This window comes from Taudactylus pleione, unplaced genomic scaffold, assembly GCF_031769625.1.
Source record: "Taudactylus pleione unplaced genomic scaffold, aTauple2 ptg000216l, whole genome shotgun sequence".
In the NCBI taxonomy this organism is placed as follows: domain Eukaryota; kingdom Metazoa; phylum Chordata; class Amphibia; order Anura; family Myobatrachidae; genus Taudactylus; species Taudactylus pleione.
The window spans coordinates 11,424,061-11,449,203 of NW_028284618.1; the positions used below are offsets into that span (position 1 = coordinate 11,424,061).

General features: G+C 40.9%; 1 protein-coding gene and 1 pseudogene across 1 annotated transcript in view; one reads left to right on the plus strand and one right to left on the minus strand.

Annotated features, from left to right (window-relative positions):
* LOC148517493 (uncharacterized) overlaps positions 1–25,143 on the minus strand; it is a 715,840-nt gene that overhangs the window by 241,288 nt on the left and 449,409 nt on the right. The gene's annotated exons all lie outside the window — the stretch shown is intronic.
* Positions 5,739–7,585, plus strand: LOC148517494 (uncharacterized; annotated as a pseudogene).

Below are 25,143 nucleotides of genomic sequence, written 5' to 3' on the forward strand. Positions count from 1 at the left end.
TCACATCTGGCCTTTACTGTAGGTGGAGAATAGAACTCATCGGAGATATAATGAGGCAGACAGATGTCTTTGGTATGCTCGAGGGCCTACTTCATTTTGTAAACGGTTTTAATGCTGTAATAGCACCTATACGTATGCAATGTAATGATGTCCCCACCAGCTGAGAGAAGGGCTAATGACAGACCTTCTCCAGAGCTAATTGTTTCTATGGAGGTAGAGGCCAATTATGAAACACGTCGGAAGACAAAGGACCAGTATTCAAGACAATACTGCAGCACTTACAACCCTGTTCTTATGGAAGAGTTTCATATTTAGTGTCAAACCTATTTCATATTCTATATTGGGCTGTTTTTAAAATACTATTAAAACATGTACAATAGAGTTTCTTTATTTTTAGAACAAGAAAAACAAAATCCCTGTTGTACTGTAGATGTACTGTGGGCCTGATTCAGCAAAGGAGAGAACGCACGCACCCATCCGCTGCGAGAATATGCTAATCAATGCATACACACGGAGACAGCAGCACAAGATGCAGACCCCCAGCCCTATATTAAGCCGCCCATCTCCCATTACTCAAAGCCTGATCAGTACGTAAGATAGCGTAAACATCGGTAACATCGAGAACCATCGACCACATTTGCATTAGAGCGGATGACCAGACCACGCGGAGGATCTTGGCAACTTCCTTTGTGCACGGAGTCTCATCACTGCGTCCGTCGCCACACTGGCTTAATTATGGACTCCTGTAAAATGGCATCCCAACGCTCAGGCACGCCTGACCACCCCCTGTCAACACCCACAAACGGCACTTCCTGTCAATCAATATCGGAAGGGATCTGCGTACATGCTGCGTGTAGTCTGCGTACGCTTAGCCAATCGCATTGGCTAGTTCGCACACACGCAGTGCGATGCATACGAATGCGCAGTACAAAAACATCGGCCAAGTGCGTGCGTTCTCTCCTTTGCGTTGCTTGCTGAAACAGGCCCTGTAAATGGATACCAGGCAGCTGTTAAAGGAAGTACTGTAGTCACTGTCCAATAAGTAAAAAAAGGTGCAAAACAGTATGGAAACAATCAGCGTCATTTTTTTCAATGACAAATAATAACAGTCAGAACTGTCCTGGGATAAAATCAATAACATGAATTTAATGACGGATTTAAAATTGAGGAAATGATGAATGATAATCACAGCCACATAAGACAAACTGAAATTCAGAAATGTGTTCACAATGATGTATTAATGGGGGCTCGAAAAATTGCACCCCTCATACTGCGATATGGTTTGTCCAGATAGAAAGTTACTTGCTTTGCTCCCAACTCAGAACATTGTAAATCATCTTCATTCAATAAGCTGGTGAAACAGGCGCATGCAGTCAGATCCACTTGAGGACAATGGCTCTTTAAGCTCCTAAGGGGTCTATTTACTAAGCAGTGTTAGACAGAGTGAAAAGTGATAAGAAAGTGATAAGGTGCCAGCCAATTAGCTCCCAACTGCCATCTCACAGGCTGTGTTTGAAAAATTACAGTTGGGAGCTGATTGGCTGGTACCTTATCACTTTCTTATCACTTTTCACTCTGTCTCCTAACACTGCTTAGTAAATAGACCCCTATGGTGTTTCATTGTATAATTCAACTTCGTCTGCTTTTATGACTGGACAGAGAGCCAAATTCAAAGATGTTCGCAATGCTGATTTTCAGGCAGATTGTTTGCCATTGTACATGCGTGTAAGTCGTACTGCGCATGCGCAGAGATTGTTTTGCGACTACGCTCGCACAAAGGTGAGAGAGATAAATGTATTCCCCCCTATGGAATCAAGCATATATAGTTATAAATAATACTGATCTCTGATTATTGCTTTATGAACTAATAACCTTTGCTGGGGGTGTGTGTGTTTCTGCATGTTCCCCCTAGTTTAGGATAAGATGATGTAATCTGTGGGTTATTTCCCCTGCTGTCTCAATCTCTTAAACACGACTTGCTGTTTGATTTATTGAGGTTCCCAGTCGACTGGTAAGGGGGAAACACAGAACTGACAATCGAAGGGACTTGGTAGTGGAACATCTCCTGCATTACATGGGGGCTCGAAGGAGGGAGATTTATTGATCTCGATCCAGGATTTCTGGGACCAGTGCCGCTGCTACAGAATAGATGACACCACGTCCGCCTGCTGTACACAACTACTGACAATCCCGGGTGAGTGATTTCAAAGTTATGATTTCAACTTAATTACTCCGTCAGTGTTTGTTTACTGCCTGTGAGACAGTCTATCTATATGTAGTAAGTATACCTGGTATATTTTGAACCCGATTGTCTGTTTCTGAATTATTTTCATGATACAGTAAAAATTAATGTTATATGAATGCCATGTAATAACTGTTTGTGTACTGTTACTCTCTGGTATAAGAAAAATATTAATGAATTCAACTGTCAATTGCAATCTGTAGGTTCTATTGTACATTCTGGTGTTTTACAAAACAAGGATATTTCTTTTGTGGTCAGTATTGGTTGTCATGTTGATAAAGACATAATTGACAGATTTGTAGGACAAGGGTTTCCTGATTGTTTGGTTGGTTTACCTATTAATTTTGTACCTCTGCAATTTGAAATACTGTGTTATAGTGATAGTAGAAAATTACCCCTGTCAGTACAGAGAATTATTGAAAGAGGAAGTCCCAGTGTTTATTCTGAACGTATCAGTCAGTGGCAAAAGAAAACGAACAATATACATAGAAAGCTCAGAAAATAACAGATTTTAGACTAATTATTACAGTAATCTAAGCAGTGCGATACAGTTGAGTAGCCCACTACAGTATTGTCCCGTGACCTGATCCCTCACACAGACGGACAATGGGTGCACAAGTTAGTAAGACGGGGGAATTGAGTCCCCTAGAAATAATTTGTCAGAGAGAGGGCACGAAAGCTCTAAAAGGTATTTCTGTTATTTTCAAAAGAGCAGGATTTCCACCTGAAGGTACGCTAGACCCTGACAAATGGAAACGGTTCAGAAATAATAATATAGACTGGTTGACAAAGAAGAGTTATTTGGACACTGTCACAATATGGCAAACAGTTACACAAGAAATAGAGGATGAGCATAGGAAAAGGTCTGATTTAAATGATGTTATAGATAACCCACCACCATATGTACCAGTTAGACTGGCAGCTCCATCAACTGCAATACAAAATGAAGTATCCACATTAACATCCCAGAACTTGTATCCCAGAATTGACTTAAATACCATTCAAGGGTGTGGTATAGAATCACAAGATAAAGTAAATCTAGATATAACTAGAGGAAGAGAATGTACGTTTTGTCATTTTTGTGTCCCAGAGGGTTCAGAGAAATGTCCCGCTTGTGATAACTGGGTATCACCTGATGCCCCACCATGTAATCAAGGTAGTAATGTAACTAATACTTCCCTTACAAATAAACAAAAAATATCATATGTACTAAAAAGACTGGCACCCCATAACATGAGTCTTTGTAGGGGTACAATAGCGGGTCCAGAGGGACATCACATTTTACCTATAAGAGTACAAACATCTCCAAATCCCAGGTTTAATGCAGAGCAAGTAGATCCTGCAAATGGTCCTGAATACATTGAACAAGAGGTATATAACCCATGGTTTCAATCTGATATGTTAAGAATTGTTAATGATTTGCCTGATATCAGACGACATCCACATACGTTTTATCAGAAAATGGAACAGGTTAAAACTATTTACAGACCATGTTGGGTAGATCTGGAACAAATTGTAAAAGCATCAGCAGGACATGGAGAATATGATAAAATGATTGCAATCATTGTTCAGGGAGTTCAACAGGGCAGACCAGAAATTGTGGCACTTCCCGCAGTAGGAACAAGATATAGCCAACATAGTGTAAACTTGTTACTAAATAGAATACAATGGAGATGTGCAGAGATTCAACAAACTGCTCCAGCTGCACCAGATTTAGTTAAAAAAACAGACACAGTACGGGCATATTATGATAAACTAATTACTAGACAGGAAGAAGAAGGTTATCCTGTTACAGAAGTAGCAGGAGCTAGGCTGTGTAAAACGAAGTTTTTGAATGGACTTAGAAATGACTTGAGAACTCAGTTATTTCAGATCAGACCGGAAGCCATGGTAATGGATATTGAAGGAATTTTACAAGTATTGGAAGGGATTGAGGATGTTGAACAGGATAAGAAAGACCGGAAAGCTACAAAAGCACAGGTAGTGACGGTGAATCTGGTTCAGAGTCAGCCACCGCGGCAGAGAACAACTGCAAAGCAACCAACTAAAGGTTATACACAGAGGAAGCAGTATGACTCCCAAGGTAATGATATGACAGGCAAGTGTTTCTTTTGTAGACTTCCAGGACACCAAAAAAAGGATTGCAGAAAGCATCAGAAATATTTGTTATCACAGCGACAGATGTCTGAACATCCGTACACTGCAGGAATGCAGCACCCACAAGCATGAAGATATACAGCTCCCGTGTCATCAGTGCCTGTCTTTGCTTCACTTCAGGATAACACCACACCCACAGGTACTGTCACTGTTACTTTACCCACAGGACAAGAACTCGATGGTGTGATTGATACCGGAGCTCAGAAATCAGTTTTTATGCATGATCAGATCCCCCCTCAACTTCTTACTACAGAGACAATACAAGGCACAGGTCTGGGAGGTCAAGCAATGCCTCTCAAAGAAAGTAAACAACTCTTTTTGCTTATTAATGATGAACCTACTCCAGTTCCAGTGGCATTCCTTACCTCTCCCACCTGTCCGGTGAACCTATTGGGAGCAGATATACACGCACTTATGCAAGCCTCAATACAATACACACCAAAAGGAGTCAAGTACACCAGCAATATTCCAAATGAGGTGAGCAATAGTATTGAGGCAGCCATACAAGTTTATCTATTTCAGGAACATCCAGCAATTGACTCGCTGCCACAATGGATTTTAACTGTACCTGACAGACTGTGGTCAAAAGGAAAGACTGATGTGGGACTTCTACAAGTGCAGCCAGTACAACTATCCCTCAAACCAGGTACCATACCAGTCTCTGTTAAACAGTACCCACTCACACCAGCACAAGAAAATGCTATTTCACAACAGCTGCAAACATACTTGGACATAGGGGTCATAATACAATGCAGGTCCCCTTTCAACACCCCTCTCTTCCCTGTAAAGAAGCGGGGTACAGGAAAACAAGGAGAAGTACAATACAGACTGCTTCATGATTTGAGGGAAATAAACAAGAGACTTGTAGTCAACACCCCAATAGTACCAAACCCACATACTCTCCTAAATCAGATACCACCCTCAGCAAGATGGTTCACCGTAGCAGACCTTGCAAATGCTTTTTTCTCTGTTCCTATTACAAAAGATTCCCAGCGTCTACTAGCATTTACACATAAAGGAAAACAGTATTGCTGGACACGCTTGCCACAAGGGGGTGCCACTTCACCAAGTGATTTTTCTGAAGCTATGTCCACAATACTTCAAGCATGGAGACCTTTATTTCCAGATGAAACTCAACTCATCCAGTATGTTGATGATTTACTGCTAGCTACCACATCTGAAAGCAAGTGCCAAGAAGAGACTGTATCCTTGTGAAAGTTCCTGGACGAACAAAACTGCAGAGTTTCCAAAGAAAAACTACAACTAGCAAAACAGAAAGTGATCTTTCTAGGACATTGCATCTCACACGGCACAAGGCATCTAACAGAGGAAAGGAAGAAGCTGATATTACAAGCCAAGGTACCAAAGACTATAAAACAAGTCCGTTCCTTTTTGGGTCTCCTAGGATATTGCCGCGAATGGGTCCCCCTAGCCTCGGTATTCATGCAGACACTGTATGACAGCACCAAAAAGGAGGGCCCATATCCCACTCCCCAGCAGATGGAAGAAGCAGTGACGCAACTCAAAGTAGCTGTCACCACTTCCCCGGCCCTAGGCTTACCTGATTACAGCAAACCCTTCACCCTCTACTGCCACGAAGAAAAAGGCCATGCACTAGGAGTGCTCACCAAAAAACATGGACTGAAGCAACGACCAGTGGCCTACTACTCCAGCAAGCTAGACAACATTATCCAAGGGGCACCTACTTGCATCAGAGCGGTAGCAGCAGCAGCAGTCTTAAAAGACAAAAGCACAGACATCGTATTTGATCATCCGTTAACTATTCAAGTACCCCATGCAGTAACAGAAATACTTCAACAAGCCAGAACTAAACACCTTTCAGCAGCAAGGCTAACCAAATATGAAGTGGCATTACTCAGTGCAACTAACGTAACTATAAGAAGATGTACTACCCTCAACCCCGCCACTCTCCTTCCAAGCTTACTCGAGCAACAAGAAGATCCTGAATCACTAGATTCAAAAGGAGGGAGAAATATGGTCTATCCAGACTTATATGCCTGCACCGCAAGTGATGAAGAGCAAAATGATCAAGTAAGGGACGATAAAATATACAACTGAAAAATTTTTGACTGTCATGATTGTCTGGCCCTTATGGATCAAGAAACCTCACCTTTACCACATGTTACAGACACTGCTCTCCCAAATGCACATTATGAACTGTTTGTAGATGGCTCTAGATATTATGAAAATGGGACACCTTACACAGGATATGCTGTAACCACACAAGATGACATCATAGAAGCAGGACCACTACCCTCACATCTATCAGCACAAGCAGCAGAAATAGTAGCTCTCACAAAGGCTCTAGAATATGCAGAAAAAGCTACAGCCAACATCTATACAGATTCAAGATATGCTTGGGGGGTTACGCAGGATTATGGAAACATACGGAAAAGCAGAGACTTTAAAACAGTGACAGGCAAACAAATACAACATGCAGAACTTATAAAACAACTTTTTCAAGCACTTGAATTACCCCATAAAGTGGCTATTATTAAGGTTCAAGCACATACCAGAAATCAGACCAGCATAACCAAAGGGAATTGCACAGCAGACAGAGCAGCAAAACAAGCAGCTAAACAGCCTTACAAAGGCATAACAGCATATGTCACACAAACTGAAGGTACAACAACAATGCCAGATTTTCAAGACCTACAAAAAGTCCAAGAACAAGCAGGACCAGAAGAAAAATCATCATGGGAAAGGAAAGGAGCCTGCAAGGAGGAATTCACAGGACTATGGAAAGCAGGTAACCTATTATGTCTACCAAGGGCATTGTACCCACCCATGTGTCAAGTTACTCATGGTCTCACGCATATAGGAAAAGATCAAATGGGAAACCTGGTAAAGGAAAGATGGATAGCTCCAGGATTCTTCCCAGCAGCTGCACGGTTTGTACAAGCCTGCTGGATCTGTGGGATCTCCAACCCAGGACAAAAGGTAAAGACTACCATGGGAGCCATTCCAAAAAGTTTTTTCCTTTCCAGAGACTGCAAATTGACTATATTCAGATGCCCAAAGTTGGGATTTATGAATATGCACTGGTCTGTTTAGACACCTTCACAAAATGGATTGAGGCCTGGCCAGTGGCTAAAGCCACTGCAAGGAACACAGCAAAAAAACTCCTCTCAGAAATCGTCTGTAGGTATGGAGTACCAGAGGTAATTGAATCAGATAGAGGCACACACTTCACAGGAGAAGTAATGACTCATATCATGGAAGATTTGGGGATTCAACAGGCCTTTCACACGCCCTACAGGCCACAGGCCAGTGCCCTAGTAGAGAAATTCAATGGAACTCTTAAACTTAAGATATTAAAAGCAGCACAAGAGACAGGGAAAAATTGGTTAGAATGTTTACCAATAGCTCTGTTTAGTATAAGAACCACCCCATCTAAAGCCACAGGGCTGTCTCCATATGAAATTTTGTTTGGGACTATCCCTAAGATAGGATGTTATTATCCACAAGAAATGCAACATAAACATGCTGACTTAACTGCATATGTAAAAGCCTTAACTGAAAAACTCACCTCTCTGCATTCTCTAGCTTTCGCCTCTCTCCCAGATTCTAAGGCAGATCTCAGTCCACATCAGCTGCAACCAGGTGACTGGGTCTATCTGAAAAGACACGTCAGGAAATCGCTGGAACCCAGATATGATGGGCCATACCAAGTGTTACTGACTACTCCAACATCGGTGAAAGTTAAAGGGAGAGAGACTTGGATTCACGCGTCACATTGCAAACTCACTAAAGTTAAGTTTGATTTAAAAAAAAATAAAAAATACAATATGATAATGTGGAAAGAATTAATGGGTCCTAATCCAGATAGAGGTGTGTGGGGATGCATTATGTGTATAAGCCTCTTTATAGTGCTCACCTATACATATTTCTTTGGAATAATGATAATAGAGGCTGAGGAACAGAAGAATTTTACTCAAACTAATCATACCTTGACAAGAGGAAAAAGGGACCTTGCAGTGTGGCCCAACTCAGTTATACAGTCCCACAAGATGGTAGCTCGAGCATTGAATTTGACTGATTGTTGGATATGCACACATGCCCCAGTCAGTGCTAGGTCCATGCATTGGGTAGCAGTACCACTGACTTTAACAGAGCTTAAGGAACTTAATTATAGTCTGGGCAGCACATATAACAAAACGATGGCAGAGACTCCTGTCTCATTTATGACAGCATATACCATCGGATATCCACAATTCTGCATAGAAGCACCTCCAGTCACAACGAAACGAATCTTTCCAGATGGGTTCGTATTAACTCCTACTCAGGCACGAGTAGGACAGGTAAAATGTTCACAGGCCCAAGTAAATTTCACAACAAATTCCACTCATAACAAAGGATATTATCTAGGATGGTGTGACAAAGGACAACTGATAGTACACCGAGAAATCAAAGTACAGATTAATCAAACCAATGCAATTATACGAGAGTGGTTCAAAGCAAACGATTCATGTATAAATAATCGAGACATACTAGGCCCATACTCCCAGAACATACTGTAAGTGAATATCGCAGAATAACCCGACACAGCAGAGATTCAAGTGTGCTTCAAGTGGCATACGGAGTGGTTCTGGGATATACATATATCCTAGAACAAGGGTTGTATTTTCTGTGTGGGAGACGTGCTTATAAGTGGATACCTTATGGGGCTTCAGGCATGTGCACTATAGGACGAGTCATTCCTGCAGTGCGAATTCAGAAGGAATATACTGTAGAACAGGTGCAAGCTGCCCAACATACTCACCAACTAGCCCGCCGTAGTATAAAGAAAAGTAATACACATGCCCACATGACACGCCTCCAAGGAACGTCAGGCTGGGGGGAGCCTCACTAGCTGGGCTTCCCCCAGCCCTCTCCCATCACTGAATGGAAGCTGCACGCATGCGCGCAGCATCCACTCAGACTCCGGGGTCCAGCACCACTGCACAGCTGCGGCAGTGGCGGTCCCCAACCTCCCGATTTGACCACACGCTGGCTACTTCGGAACACAGGTGGAACAGCGGGACAGTACTGTCCCCGCTGAACTCGGGATGTTGGGGAGGGGTGCGCCCACTATAGGTGGCGCCCCTGTTCGACAGCACTAGTCGAACACCCCTAGAGCCGGCCATGTATATGACACTAAAGCAGGAATTGCATATACCTTGACAGTCTTCATATACTTATTTGCAAATTATGTTTATGTTGGGAGAGCAATAACAAGGCACTTACAGTCACTGGAGAATCATAAAGAAAGGTTACCCCAATTCCGATCCAAGCTGGATCAGGCCCTGTGCCCTGTGCATGGAATCTATTATGATTCCCTTATTCCCTTATGATTTTCTTTTTCTTGTACTGTACAACAATTCGCCTGAGCCCCATCACTCCCATATAAACACAGGCAGCTTAGTAATCATATTACATATTGCATGAATTTAAGCAATTGTGGAGTTTAAATAAAATATATTATAACTTTACTAAAATTTGAATTAAAAGAAAGCTAAACTATTAATACGCAAGAACATCTTTATTCACAAACCAATCCCACATATTTTTCTGGCACATCTAACATTTCCTATGTCTTAATGATATCATAGACACTTTAGATTGCTTAGAAAATGGCGTGGCTGTTTTTGCCTACAGTTTAGCTGCTTCCGATTAGTTACATTTTATTTGACCCTTGCACCTGTATGAGAAATCAAGCACTAAAAAGTATACTATATTAACTGACACGTGCCAAGAATCACACTTGCCGGAAAATGACGAATTGTAGAATCTATCGCTACAAATTATCTCACGTTAGGTTTTTAATTTGCCAAATCACTGGGCATCAAAAATTACCTGACTAGATTGTAAAGGAGGGAGAAGAAAGAAACCAAGTTATGTGAAATGAAATCTGCTGCTCGCTATGCTCCTGCTAATCATTAGTCATATACAGGCAGTTCTGCCTGGCTCTCTACCTTCCTACCGCTACGTGAGAGGGACTTATTGCCATTTGAAATTGTGTAAATTACACTGTACAACAAACTAATACTTTTAATTTGTTTCCTTTCTAAAAATGGTCATACATTAGTAATTTGAGGTCAAGAAAAACTAAAATGATTTCAGAATGTTTTTACTAGCTGTATTTTTTGAGCTACACTACTTGCACTATACTGTATGTACATTAGTAATATAGTCATAGTGAAAAGCTATTTTAAAATAATCTGATATTTTCTTGATAGAAAATAAATAACAGTTGTTTTAATTCAATCACAAATAAGAACACAAAACTAAACAAACATACAGCATACAAAACAAACATACAGCATAGGAAAGTACTATCTAATATAGTGGCCTATTCATGGGGGTGCTTTCTCTTTGCTTGTCGCTTGTGCTCCTCTTCTGGGGCATCTCTTGTCACTGTCCAACAGTAGTGATTCACCTACACTGATATCTTTGGCCCTGATTCAGAGCCGGACGCTCTGACCAGAGCGCTCGTTCTGAATCAGGGCCCACCTCCATAATTATGGAGCGTCCTCCTGGACGCTCATATAGCTGTGGGTCACCACCCACAGCCTATACGAGCGTGCAGGATGATGGTCGCGATGGTCTTGACCATCGCCAGCGCGAGCAGAAGCCTGCGGTTGAGTTTCTCAACCGCAAGGCCAGGAGTGATTTTGGCTCTATCAGAGCCAAAATCACTCCCACTGACATCACTAGTGATGTCAGTGGGGCCGGCTTCTGACGGTAGGCATTCCCTTGGGAACGCCTCCGTCTGGCAGGCACACCCCCGGCACGCCCACCAAAGGGGGCGTGCTGTCAATCAACATCGACAGCACGCCCCCTTTGATCAGACACAACGAGCGAAGGAAAGTCCTTCGCTCGTCGCGTCTCGCGCATGCGCACGACGGAGCTCCCTCCGTCGTGCGCATGCGCAGTGCACACCATCGACCCACTTGCGAGCGGACAGCCGCTCGCGAGTAGGTCTGAATCAGGCCCTTTGTTCCATTGCTGAAATGTCTTGGTGGAATCGCTCACTATGCTTGTCACTCAGTGCACCACAGTTATCTTGTGTGGGTAATCCCGTGAATCGTATATATTTGAATAGGGGAGGGGACAAATAACTGATTCATTTAATTAACGCAGATTGCTGGTAAGATTCTCTCCATTCTGCCCACTGCACTAGGAATACCCCTACATCGTCATACATGGGCTATATCTAGGAACTCAGAGCTAACTGAGAGTTTTAAATGTCATATTCATTCTTTGCATGCTGAAATCAATTAGAAGTAACTATTTTCACATTGGAAACATTTTCATTGTTGTACAGTGTTATTTATCAACATATTGCGCAGCACTTTACATTCAGGGGATCTTAATAAAAATGCATTATATAAAAAGTAGGCACAGATTGCCCAGACAAGGTTACAATCTATTTGATACATAAGGTAGAGGAGTAACTGTTGCAGATGTGGGTGGGCATAGTGTGTGTGGCATTTACGGAGCTCATTTTTCAGTAGAGATGCCATTGTTTGTCTTCTATTCCGAATAATTCTTTTATCTTATCCCAGAGGGTTACTGTAAAATTGACAGGTTTGTGACAATCCTCTCACAGTACAATATATTACTTGCATCCCTGTCTAGTGACATGAGATACATGTGACATCACAGGGGGTGAGCCGTGGGTTACATGTCAACCAGGACATTATCTTCAAGGAATTCCTATCAGGATGAAAATGATGAAACGTTCTCTGTAAAGTAATTAATTGGATGTAGGTCTTCATATTCTTTCCCTTTATGACTGTTTTATGTACCTATATTTCCCGTGCTTCAGATAATTACGATCAGTTCTTCTGAGTAGATATTCAGTACATTAGGTTATAAACCTTTTGAGTACTTTCCATTACTCTCAGAGATAAGGAGATCCTAGGTAGGATGAATTCTCATATTATTGTTTATATCAGTGAAATGACAGTAAATGTTATGTCCGGTATATTTCGGGGCGTACATTTGGTGTCATTTTATTTTTTTGTGTGTATTTATATACACTTATTTTTGTACTACATTCTTGTATGTTAGGATGGATATAGTATGTACATGTTAATTTTTATTGTCATATCCTCAATTTTGCATATACAGGTATGTGTATTTTTTTTTCGAATACATCCACATATAGGTTTATCGATATCGTTATTCTGTCCAAGGGTTTATAATTATATATGATTTATGGATATTTGGTTTTTAAACGTATTTATTTGTATGATTTTTTTAGTATATTGTGTCATTTATATAGGTGTATTATATCATCTTTATAAGAGGCCTGCATACATATTCCTGAAAATGGAAAATGGTACTAATATAAAATGGTGCATATGATCTCCAAAAAGTGTAGACTAATATCTAGATCTATGTTCAGCATATTATTCGTATTAAAACTTGCCATGGTGATGTTACTTACCTCATATACCTCATATGTGATTTGTTATTTAAGGAAAACAAAGGGGAAGGGGACAAAATAACCCCCCCCCCCTTCCGATGCTTCTTAATATAGCCATCTGTTTCTTTATAATTGATAAGGTAACAAGGAGTTAAAATTGTTCCAGAATTTAGACTACTCTGGATTGGATAAGCCCAGTATAAACAGATGGCTCACCACAAGGGGGTCACAGAAAAAAAGATTCTCTTCAGCTCATTGCAGCAATATCAACAAAAATTACTTAAATCCTACATGATAATAGAGATTCAGAGGTATTAGTTACATACATTTGCGAATATATGAATAAGCGCCAGGCCATCATCAAGGCTCCTCTATACTGGCGTCCCTAACATTAAGGGTTCACGTCCGAGAAGCAAGGTACCCAAAAAAATTCCAGCCAAGGACCATCCCCAGGGCATCACACGAAAAGAGGAAAAAAGGTGATAGTGAAGTGTAAAGAATAGATGTGTAAAGATAAATCAATAAGTGTTAATGAAATGAGAAAGAATTAAAATGACATAAATAATAAACAAAAAATTAGAAAAGTGATAAAAAATATCTATGTGAATTAAGTGGTAATGAAGAAGGTCCAGCCAGAACAACTCCGGGGGCCCCACTCCCAAACGCTCACCCCCAAAAAATTATTGCTACATAATAGTAGCACCCACTCTGGGTCATATAATTACATATTAGTGTACTGCATACTCACCACAAGGGGTGTCACTCCTGATGATACAGACTCCCACATGTAGCTGAGAAACACGTCAAGTCCAACCCCTTTTTACAAGTGACGTTTGCTGGAGGATGTTCTCCGTCTTGTAAGATCAGCTGTCTGCTTCCAGGGACTCCCGCATTACGTGTTATCCATCACGTGCTGGGCCATCAGTGGCATCAGCGCGCACTCCCTAAGTGTGGTGCCACTGACCGAGGCTGCTTGGATCCAAGTACGGTGAAGAGCACCATACTAGGAAGACACAGAGATGGGCATTGATGTAAACAGGATTGGAGACACCCGTTCTTCGTCAATTTTTTTCCCCCACTACAGCGCATTGTCGTACCATGTGAGTAACTCAGATATGAGTCAAAATATACTTAGAGAGCTGTGCACGGCCAGAAACTATTAGTTACCTATGTGGAGAGCCTGTCTGCGCATTAAGTTAGACCAAGATACGGTCAACAATGAATGGTGTGTATTGTACCTGTGTGAAGTTAAAAAGGTGCTTGACAAATCTGCTAGCAACGGCTATAACCACACGTATATACTGGTGGTTTCTTTTCCTTATGACATGGAGACCAGTCTGTTCTGACCTATCATCTTACTAATTTTCTTACCTGAAGGAACTTACTCCGAGACTTTTTGCAACTTATATTATCAGAAGCTTGTTTCCCCTATTAACATTTTGACCCTAACATCAGAATTACCCTGGATTGTATATTAGGGACTGCTTTATTATAGTCTGTGTCATAGATAAAGGATTTTCTGATGCTTATTCAATCAGGCTGATGTGTTTTAGCTGGATATTATGGTTGCAGGGTGATATGTATTGATATTGTGCAACCGTCCTTGGTGTGCTTTATTCTGCACTAGCTGGAGTACCTGGCATTGCCTGGGATTTTAAGAATGTTTGTTTACACATCATCCTCAGCTTAGGCAGGCCTCACGAAAAGTGTGACAAATTTCCCCATCAACAGTCCTAAGGTTTTCGAAGGAAGTAGGACCTGTAACGGTGTAAAGCAAACTTCGGAGATAGAAGCATTCAAAATTTGTGTGATGTACAGTGTAAACACGGCTAAGAGCTTCTGTTGCTCTGATACCGGGATGTCTATCTACAGCGACTTCCTGTTTTCTGCGCAGAACATTTTTTGGAGAAGCATTCCATGTGTAATATTTTGGTAGCTCACAGTACAGTAGGGTCATTGCAAAGTCATCATTTGAGTAAGTTGGAAGAAAGAAGTGAATGTTGTTGCGTAATTTGGTATAGGCAGAGAGCTGAGAATGCTGGCAAAGCCTGCTAAAGCTCTCTTCGATAATAAACATTAAGATCATGACAAAACATGACAACACAAAACGCTTGCTCCGAGGCCCTAACCATATGCCGTGAGACCCCCACAATGAGCATCCAGCAAAAATTGTGTTTTTAATTAATTAAAAATTAACAGTAATTAATTTCCATTTAAATTTTTTAAGGTGCCTCCGCCGTGTTTAAATATGCTCATATGTACAATGTCACGATCTTCGCTTGTAAACTGTGGATTTGTATGGAAAGACAAAAGTACAGAAGGGCAAATTTTCGCTTTTATATAGTAGAGAAGATAAAAAAGAAAAAATTGTAGATAAGCTAAATCCTTTTCTAATTCCGTACCTGACCTGTAGAGGGCGAATGCTATGCAGAAATTGTGTTTTTTAATTAATTAAAAATTAACAGTAATTAATTTCAATTTAGTAGAGAAGATAGAAAAGAAAAAATAGTAGATAAGCTAAATCCTTTTGTAATTCCATACCTGACCTGTAGAGGGCGAATTCTATGCAAAAACTGTGGTTTTTCTTTAATTAAAAATTTAATACGCTTTTATGCAAAATTATACGATCGTTCATGGCTTGTAAACTGTGGATTTGTATAGAAAGACAAATTTTTGCTTTTATATAGTAGATAGTTGATGAATTACAGTATGCAGTTTTTTTGAGAGATTATGAGATTTTAAGTTTGGTAATAAATTGTAAGCTTTCTAGGGCCAGCGCTTTCTTAATTAGATGCTTCTTTTTGTTTTTTTACTACACGAGGCCCAGCCCGTCATATCTTAAGTAGCTGCAGGCCAGTGAGTCACTTATATTGTATGTTGTTTATTATTTTAAGTATATGAGTGATATTAGTAGCACTAGCATTTATTATTAATATTTTTCTTTTTAGTTCTCTGTAAAGTGCTGAATAATATATTGGTACAGTATAATGGATAATAATAATAATAACAACAAGAACTAGGGAATCCCAGCAGTAACCGCCTTAGTTATGAAGGTAGTTATGGAGGATATTATGAAGATAATGAGTCCGTAATATCAGGGTATTGTCATAAAGAGTTCTGCTAAATATGGTGGAACAACCACATTATGACAGCAGTCTGAAAAATGGCCGTTAATCTCCTCTACCAAGAAGTGTAGGGCACCATAGTTCACACATTGCACGTCCATTGGACCCAAACAGTAGTATTGTGGTGAATATGTCATGTCTTATGTAAGCGGCGTATCAGTTGATCTTGTTATACAAAGAATGTATACAAGAACCCAGAGCTAACAATTCAGAGCAGCTAGATGGTCAATAGCAATGAGTCACCAGATAGGATCTTGTTATACTTTGGTTGGGATGATAACATTCTTGACTGTAAGATTTTTGAACTGCGTGCTTTTGGCGACCTGTAAGGGTTTCTCCACATTGATGTCCTCGAGGCCGGCCTCTAGGCATGTTTGGTGTAAACAAAGCATGGACAAGAGAATAATGATATACACAGCAGTTGGTGATTGAAGTCCCCGCAAGACACGTTGATATATGTGGCTGCAAATAACTGTCACAGTTTCTAGAACATATTCACATGGGGTTCCCACAAAAGAGCGGGAAAGAAAAAAAACATTTTTGGGGGGCAGTCTTTAAGATATGAAATATATCAAATATAACTTTTATTATAAATGCATTAAGGTGGTCAACATGCTTAATCTAGAGAATAGTGCTTCCCCGATGACCTGGCTATATCCTTTGTAGTACAAATCATATAATAAAAACATAATCAACAAATATTAATCAGGCAAACTATTTTAGCAGAACACCTATGCTCAATTGCTTGTGTCCAGACAGGCACACCAACACAATTAAATATGTAACCATAAAATGGTATATATCCAACTTTGGCGAACCCCCTGTGAATATTGTTTACAGTTTACCTTGGGGAGCACCACCAGCATATATAGATTTCATATTTAGAATGTATCTGTAGTTATTGTTGGTCATTATCGGTTTATTAATTCCCCTCCTCCCCCACTCAACAGTTTCCAGACCTCCCAGCAGATCACATGTTCCAGGTCACCCAGCAGGTGCACAGAGAGAGTTCACCAACTGTCACATTTTCCAGAGCACAATGGTGATGCATTGTAAATGGCGGATGGACGTTTTGCCACATAGCTCAGAAACAAAGCAACCAATTACAACGCAAATATTTTTCTGCAAATGTACGGACCAAAACCTATTATTTGGCATATGATGTGCCCTGGCATCATAGAAACACGTAACTCATAATAGTTGTCCTTCTATTAATATATGGTTTTTTGCTTATGGCCGGTACAGAAGGTTCCATTAAAATCTTATCTTTTTTTATTCTCCACTTTAATAATAAAGCATGAAACCCAACAAAGTATTCATGTCATCTATACCCAGTGGTAATAGCCCTTTTGTGACTGAACCAAGATTCAGGAGAATGCATCCTACCAACAATAACCCTGTGGCATCAACACACACTGGAATTACTGTATGCTCTATCTCCAGCATTCACTGTGAATATTAATTGTACTATTCAAATGTTTCTCAAAGGGATCGATGAACCCCAGTGCCAGCACAGCAGCAAATAGCAAGTGTGTACATACAAACCACAAAAACGAGTCCGGTGGGAGAGCTGATCGGCAAAAACTGTACACACACAACACATCATTAATGGAGGGCAATGGTGCCAGGGGGCCGTTCAATAATGAGTGGAGGGTGTGTAGTTCAAGCGGGACCCTGGGTCCAGGGGGGCCCACATGGCTCCCCCTGCACCCATATGCTGTAATTGCCTCTCTGCCAACACTGCTGAAATGACCAGGAGAATGGAGCTGGTGCCATTTTCTTATAAAGCCTTCTATGCGCAGCTCAAAAGGGATGGGTGGGGTGCATGGAGACTGAACGTGACCCCCTCCTCTCTTAAAATGCCAATGAATGGTGCTTTTGAGCATTAGGCCCAAAAACACGTAAGCTGTATACAGAGGTATAACTAGCTATTTGAAGGCCCCATAGCAAAAGTTTGTAAGGACCCCTTGGTACCACCCAATGGTGAAAAATGTATATAACACATGTAACTGTGACAAGGAAGATGGGCCCCCCCTAAGCTCTGGGCCCCATAGCAGCTGCACCCCTGGCGCCTATGTTAGTTATGCCCATGTCTGTGTATAGTTGTATTATTCTTCCTTTTATCTTTTAAGAACTGATTAAAATATTTCTTGAAAATTCAAACATTTTGTACATTTGCTATGAAACGTGTGTTTATTGTGACAGTAATATTTATCTGTAGACAGAGGTTTACAAGCAAAAAGAAAAAAAACTCCAGACTTATTGCGTTGCTTCCAGACAGGAAAAAAGTGTTAGCCATAAATCCATTATTTTACCCTTCGCCAATATGTGACAAAATGCTTTGATCAATGCAAAACCTGTTCAGTAGACAGCAACGAGGCTTGCGTTACGACCACTGAATATGCAACGGTACAGAAAATTATTAGGACATGACAGCTATATGCTTTCTTTTAGAAAATCATCTCTTGCATATGTAATCAGCCCATTTCATATGTATATTTTATTCAGATTTTTTTTGCTATGCTTGCTACTTACTAACGGTCTGCTGCCTAACTGAATAAAGATTAGGCTGGAGTCTAAACACTATCCAGCAACATAAATGAAATGGCGTGGATCGGTCGATACAGTAAAAGTTGGGTGATGCCGATGATAACCCATGGTAAAAGGACTTTAAAAAAAAAAAAAACATTTGGAAGAGGTTGGGCGTTTAATCCACGTTGTCATCTGGGAACATAATGACTCAATCCTGTCTGCCCTCAGATTAATGAAGCAGGCTCAAGTGTTACCGAGAGCACTTCAATTCCCTGCAATGTTTTCTTTATGAATTCCTCTGTGGCAGGACTCATTTGCACTAATGCATAAGTAATTCAGCAACCAGGAGCAAATGCTCTATATGCCTTCAGGACATTGCTAACCTCCCAAAATGCCGATTTACGCACAGCAAACGCTACAATAGCAGGTTGTTTTGGTAAGCGCAGTAAAACTATTTGGGGGATTCATGTAAGTCAGAAGAAAATCTGTCTATAATGTAAATCTCACACACCATGTCCCTTTTCATCTTGCAGTGTTAAGGAGAGCTACATCTTGGCTATCCTGCCTTAATATTTTTAAACAGCTTTGCAATTTTTTTTTATGTATACATGTTAATAATATATTATTCTGGTACGTGTAGTAAATAACTGACACCTCTGCAAACTCACCAGCGGAAATTAATCGACAGCTGTGAGTGATTCTGAATAATGCAATTTTGGTCACTTGTGCTATGGCATAGGCTGCACAGCCTACACAGGAGGATACTCTATGTTTCTTATATAGTGGAGGGCAGTTGTCTGTTTATTATATACAGGAGGGCAGCTGTCTCAGTTCATTATATATTGGAGGGCAGCTGTCAGTGTATAATATATTGGAGGGCAGCTGTCAGTGTATTATATATTGGAGGGCAGCTGTCAGTGTATTATATATTGGAGGGCAGCTGTCAGTGTATAATATATTGGAGGGCAGCTGTCAGTGTATTATATATTGGAGGGCAGCTGTCAGTGTATTATATATTGGAGGGTAGCTGTCTGTTTATTATATACAGGAGGGCAGCTGTGAGTTCATTATATAATGGAGGGCAGCTGTCAGTTTATTATATATTGGAGGGCAGCTGTCAGTTTATTATATATTGGAGGGCAGCTGTCAGTGTATTATATATTGGAGGGCAGCTGTCAGTTTATTATACATTGGAGTCAGCTCTCAGTTCATTATATATTGGAGGGCAGCTCTTAGTTCATTATATATTGGAGGGCAGCTGTCAGTGTATTATATATTGGAGGGCAGCTGTCAGTGTATTATATATTGGAGGGCAGCTCTCATTGTATTATATATTGGAGGGCAGCTGTCAGTGTATTATATATTGGAGTACAGCTGTCAGGTTATTATATATTAGAGGGCAGCTGTCAGGTTATTATATATTGGAAGGCTGCTGTCAGTTTATTATACATTGGAGTCAGCTCTCAGTTCATTATATATTGGAGGACAGCTGTCAGTGTATTATATATTGGAGGGCAGCTGTCAGTTTATTATATATTAGAGCCAGCTCTCAGTTTATTATATATTGGAGGGCAGCTGTCAGTTCATTAGATATTAGAGGACAGCTCTGAGTTCATTATATATTGGAGGGCAGCGCTCAGTTTATTAAATAATGGAGGGCAGCTGTCAGTTTATTATATATTGGAGTCAGCTCTCAGGGCCTGATTCAGACCCGCTCGCATGCGGGTCAATGGTGCCCTAGTGCGCATGCGCGAGACCCGCATAGTGACGGCCAGCCGTCGCTATGGGTCTCGCACCAAAGGGGGCGTGCTGTTGATGGTGAGTGACAGCACGCCCCCTTTGGTGACGGTGCCAAAAGCACTCCAGGGCTTGCGGCAGCGAGACCCTACCGCAGGGTCTCGTCGCAAGCCCGATGGTCGCGATGGTCTTGACCATCGTGACCATCTTTTTGGCCGCTCGCATAAGCTGTGGGTGGTCACTCACAGCTATGCGAGCGGCCAGGAGGCCGCTCCAATTTTAGGTAGGAGGGCCCTGATTCAGAGCGAGCACTCTTGTCAGAGCGTCCGGCTCTGAATCAGGCCCTCAGTTCATTATATATTGGAGGAGAGCTCTCAGTTTATTATATATTGGAGGGCAGCTGTCAGTTTATTATATATTGGAGCCAGCTCTCAGTTCATTATATATTGGAGGGCAGCTCTCAGTTCATTATATATTGGAGGGTAGCTGTCAGTGTATTATATATTGGAGGGCAGCTGTCAGTGTATTATATATTGGAGGGCAGCTCTCAGTGTATTATATATTGGAGGGCAGCTCTCAGTGTATTATATATTGGAGGACAGCTGTCAGTGTATTATATATTGGAGGGCAGCTGTCACTGTATTATACAGTCAGGTGCATAAATATTGGGACATTGACAGAATTTTCATATTTTGGTCTCTATTCACCACCACAATGGCTTTGCAATGAAACAAACAAGATGTGCTTTAACTGCAGACTTTCAGATTTAATTTGAGGGTAATTACATCCAAATCAGGAGAACGGTGTAGGAATTACAATGGTTTCTATATGTGCCTCCCACTTTTTAAGGGGCCAAAAGTAAAGGGACAAACTAAACAAGCCTAAATCTAACTTTCACTTTTTAATACTTTGTTGCAAATCCTTTGCAGGCAATTACAGTCTGAAGTCTGGAACGCATAGACATCACCAGACGCTGGGTTTCATCCCTGGTGATGCTCTGCTAGGCCTCTACTGCAAATGTCTTCAGTTCCTGCTTGTTCTTGGAGCATTTTCCCTTCAGTTTTGTCTTCATCAAGTGAAATGGACTCAGGTCAGGGGATTGACTTGGCCATTGCATAACATTCCACTTTTTAGTCTTAAAAAACTCTTTGGTTACTTTTGCAGTATGCTTCAGGTCATTGTCCATCTGCACTGTGAAGCACCGTCCAATGAGTTCTGAAGCATTTGACTGAATATGAGCATATTATATTTCCCGAAACACTTCAGAATTCATTCTGCTGCTTTTGTCAGCAGTCACATCATCAATAAATACAAGGGAACCAGTTCCATTGGCAGCCATACATGCCCACGCCATGACACTACCACCACCATGCTTCACTGATGAGGTGGTATGTTTTGGATCATGAGCAGTTCCTTTCCTTCTCCATACTCTTCTTTTCCCATCACTCTGGTAAAAGTTGATCTTTGTCTCATCTGTCAATAGGATGTTATTCCAGAGCTGTAATGGCTTTTTTAGATGTTGTTTGGCAAACTCTAATCTGGTCTTCCTGTTTTTGTGGCTCACCAATGGTTTACATCTTGTGGTGAACCCTCTATATTCACTCTTGTGAAGTCTTCTCTTGATTGTTGACTTTGACACATATACATCTACCTCCCGGAGAGTGTTCTTGATTTGGCCAACTGTTGTGAAGGGGTTTTTCTTCACCAGGGAAATAATTCTTCTGTCATCCACCACAGTTGTTTTCCGTGGTCTCCCGGGTCTTTTGGTGTTGCTGAGCTCTCCGGTGCGTTCTTTCTTTTTAAGAATGTTCCAAACAGTTGACTTGGCCACAACTAATGTTTTTGCTATCTCTCTGATGGGTTTGTTTTGATTTTTCAGCCTAATGATGGCTTGCTTCACTGATAGTGACAGCTCTTTGGATCTCATATTGAGAGTCGACAGCAACTGATTCCAAATGCAAATGTCACGCCTAGAATCAACTCCAGACCTTTTACCTGCTTAATTGATAATGAAATAACGAGGGAATAGCCCACACCTGTCCATGAAATAGCTTTTGAGTTGATAGTCCCATTACTTTTGGCCCCTTAAAAAGTGGGAGGCACTTATAGAAACCATTGTAATTCCTACACCGTTCACCTGATTTAGATGTAATTACCCTCAAATTAAATCTGAAAGTCTGCAGTTAAAGCACATCTTGTTTGTTTCATTTCAAAGCCATTGTGGTGGTGAATAGAGGCCAAAATATGAAAATTCTGTCAATGTCCCAATATTTATGCGCCTGACTGTATATTGGAGGGCAGCTGTCAGTGTATTATATATTGGAGGGCAGCTCTCAGTGTATTATATATTGGAGGGCAGCTCTCAGTGTATTATATATTGGAGGGCAGCTCTCAGTGTATTATATATTGGAGGGCAGCTCTCAGTGTATTATATATTGGAGGGCAGCTGTCAGTGTATTATATTTTGTAGGGTAGCTCCCAGTTTATTATATATTGGAGGGAAGCAGGGCCATAGAGAGCTTGCCCGGGCCCCATTATTATCGATGAGGCATGGCCTAATCACAAGAGGCATTGTCACGCCTCCTTACAAAAAAGAAAATCCCTATTTGCAGTGCGCTGGGGAAAGGGGCGCTGTGAGCCCCTCTGCTTGATCAGTGTGATCGGCATAGAAAAAGGCGTATTGCCGGCATAGGGGCGCACAGCCAGACAGCTTACACGGCATTTGTGGGTGGAGCGGAAGGCATGGTCGAGATCACCGGCATTGTGAAGCAGGGGGCGGGGCCAAAATGAAGTTGATCATTTTGAGCTCCAGGCCCATGTGCCACTTAATGCGGCTCTGCTGACACTTGTCAGTATCCCGGTGCCGGCACTGGTAAGTCCTCGGGTTAAGCACTAGGGGGAGGGTTAGGGGTTAGGCATTAAGAGGGAGGGCTGGGTTTAGGGTGGGGGGAAGGGAGGTTAGGTTTAGGCACTAGGGGAAAAGGTTAGGTTTAGACACCCTGAAGGGAGGGTTAGTGCTAGGGGTAGGCAGAGGGGGAGGGTTAGAATACTGACTTATAAGTGTCGGTATCCTAATCGTGTCAGGAGGCCGGCATTGGGATTCTGACCGCCGGTATCCCGTACCCAATCACTCAGAGCCACTCCCAGTAACCAAACACCACTGATTTTTTTGTGCACACACAGTATATTGGGTGCATGGAAAAAAATAAATCACAATTTTAGTGGGCGCAATGTGCCGGAGAAACTGTCGGAATTGCGCAGCTAATTAAATACTACCTTAAAACAGTTTGCTAGACAAAACCTTAACAGTAGAAGAATGGCATCCTTTTAAATTGAACAGTTTCGTCTTTTTTTTTTTTTTAAGCAAAGCATTGCTCTGTAGCGTTCCCTGTCGTCTTGTATAATTTTCCTTTTACATCTATGTTAGCACAATATCGACTGTATTATCTCCGCTTAAAGCACCAAGGGATAAACATTTTACAATAAATTAGCTATGTGTTAATTTGATTTTAGTTTGCAGAGTTCTCATTAGAGGAGATACAGTGATGTGCATGGTGTTATGAATTCGATAGTCCATTGTTGGCATTACTTGCTGTCAAAATGCAATTGAAGCATCACTAGCCTTATTTTGCCCGGATCAGATTCTAAATGATGGGAGTTTTATTTTATTTCTTTATGTCTGTATGATGTTTGATATATGTTTTGCATTGTTTATTTGTAGATTATTCGGTATGTTTACAGTATTCCATTGATAAGTCTGTTTAACTTTATATATGTTGAGGTACTCTGGCTCTAGGGCCAATTTTTTCCTTGTCCCTATCTTGTTTTTATTATGCTATAGTTTGTTTTATTTTATTGTATGTAGTGTTATATATTTTTTTGTGGTGAAAATTAATAAAAATCTAGGACTGAAAAAAAAATGCAATTGAATCAGAGCCGCAAAACTTTTATTATATAAATGACATTAGATAAGTCACTTAATTATTTCAGTGAATTTATAATGCAATGCACTTGTTGCCATGGATATTGCTTTGCTTCATCTGACTTTTGTAACCTCGTTTAGTACATTATATATGTTACACTAGTTTTGTTGTCTTTTAGTGGTATAGAATCTTGAGACTGATGTCAAAACAATTATCTTAATGAAAGGGAATTTATACTCTTTAAGGAACAAGTAATGGGTTAAGAACTTAGAGCTGTTGAGCAGCAATGTAAAAGAGGCTTTCCTAGGCCATGAAGCACGGTCAGTGGGCTACTGAAGACTGGAAGAGCTAATGGACAGATGAAGCACGATTTGGAATCTCTGATTCCTCACGCAGGGGGTTTGTGTGCAGTTGGGTAGGAGAATAAATGATTCCTCAGTGTGTCGGGTTTACTTACTCGCTACTGCTTCCCAGCGTGTTTAGCACCACAAATTTAAAGGGCAATGCTTTTAATAGCAAAACACATTATGTACTGCTATATAAAGCATTGTCCTTTTAAATGTTCTGGCTTAAACATGGCGAGAAGCAGCGGCTTTTACAAGGAACATTAATTTAACAAATGCCAACTGAACATCTCCTGCGTTATGTAAATTAAAGTGCGATACCGGACTTCCAATTTCTCGCAATGAAGACTGCGGGTCCAAGCTCCAAAAAGTTTAGTTTTTTCGAAGTTTGGTGCTGTTATCCAAGGGCAATCTTTAGATGGCATTAATCATTTTAGCCTAGAGACATAATTCTCCGATTTGTTTTTGGTAATATATATGTAGCACCTCACTCTGGCAAAATATGTATGGAAAAGTGTTGCCCTAACCCTCCCCCTAACCTTAACACTTAAGCTGGCCACACATCTAAAGATTATCTGTCCAACCAGCCAACTAGTTGATTGGTTGGAATGAAAATCTGGTAAGGTATGGAAGCAAATGACAATCAGCA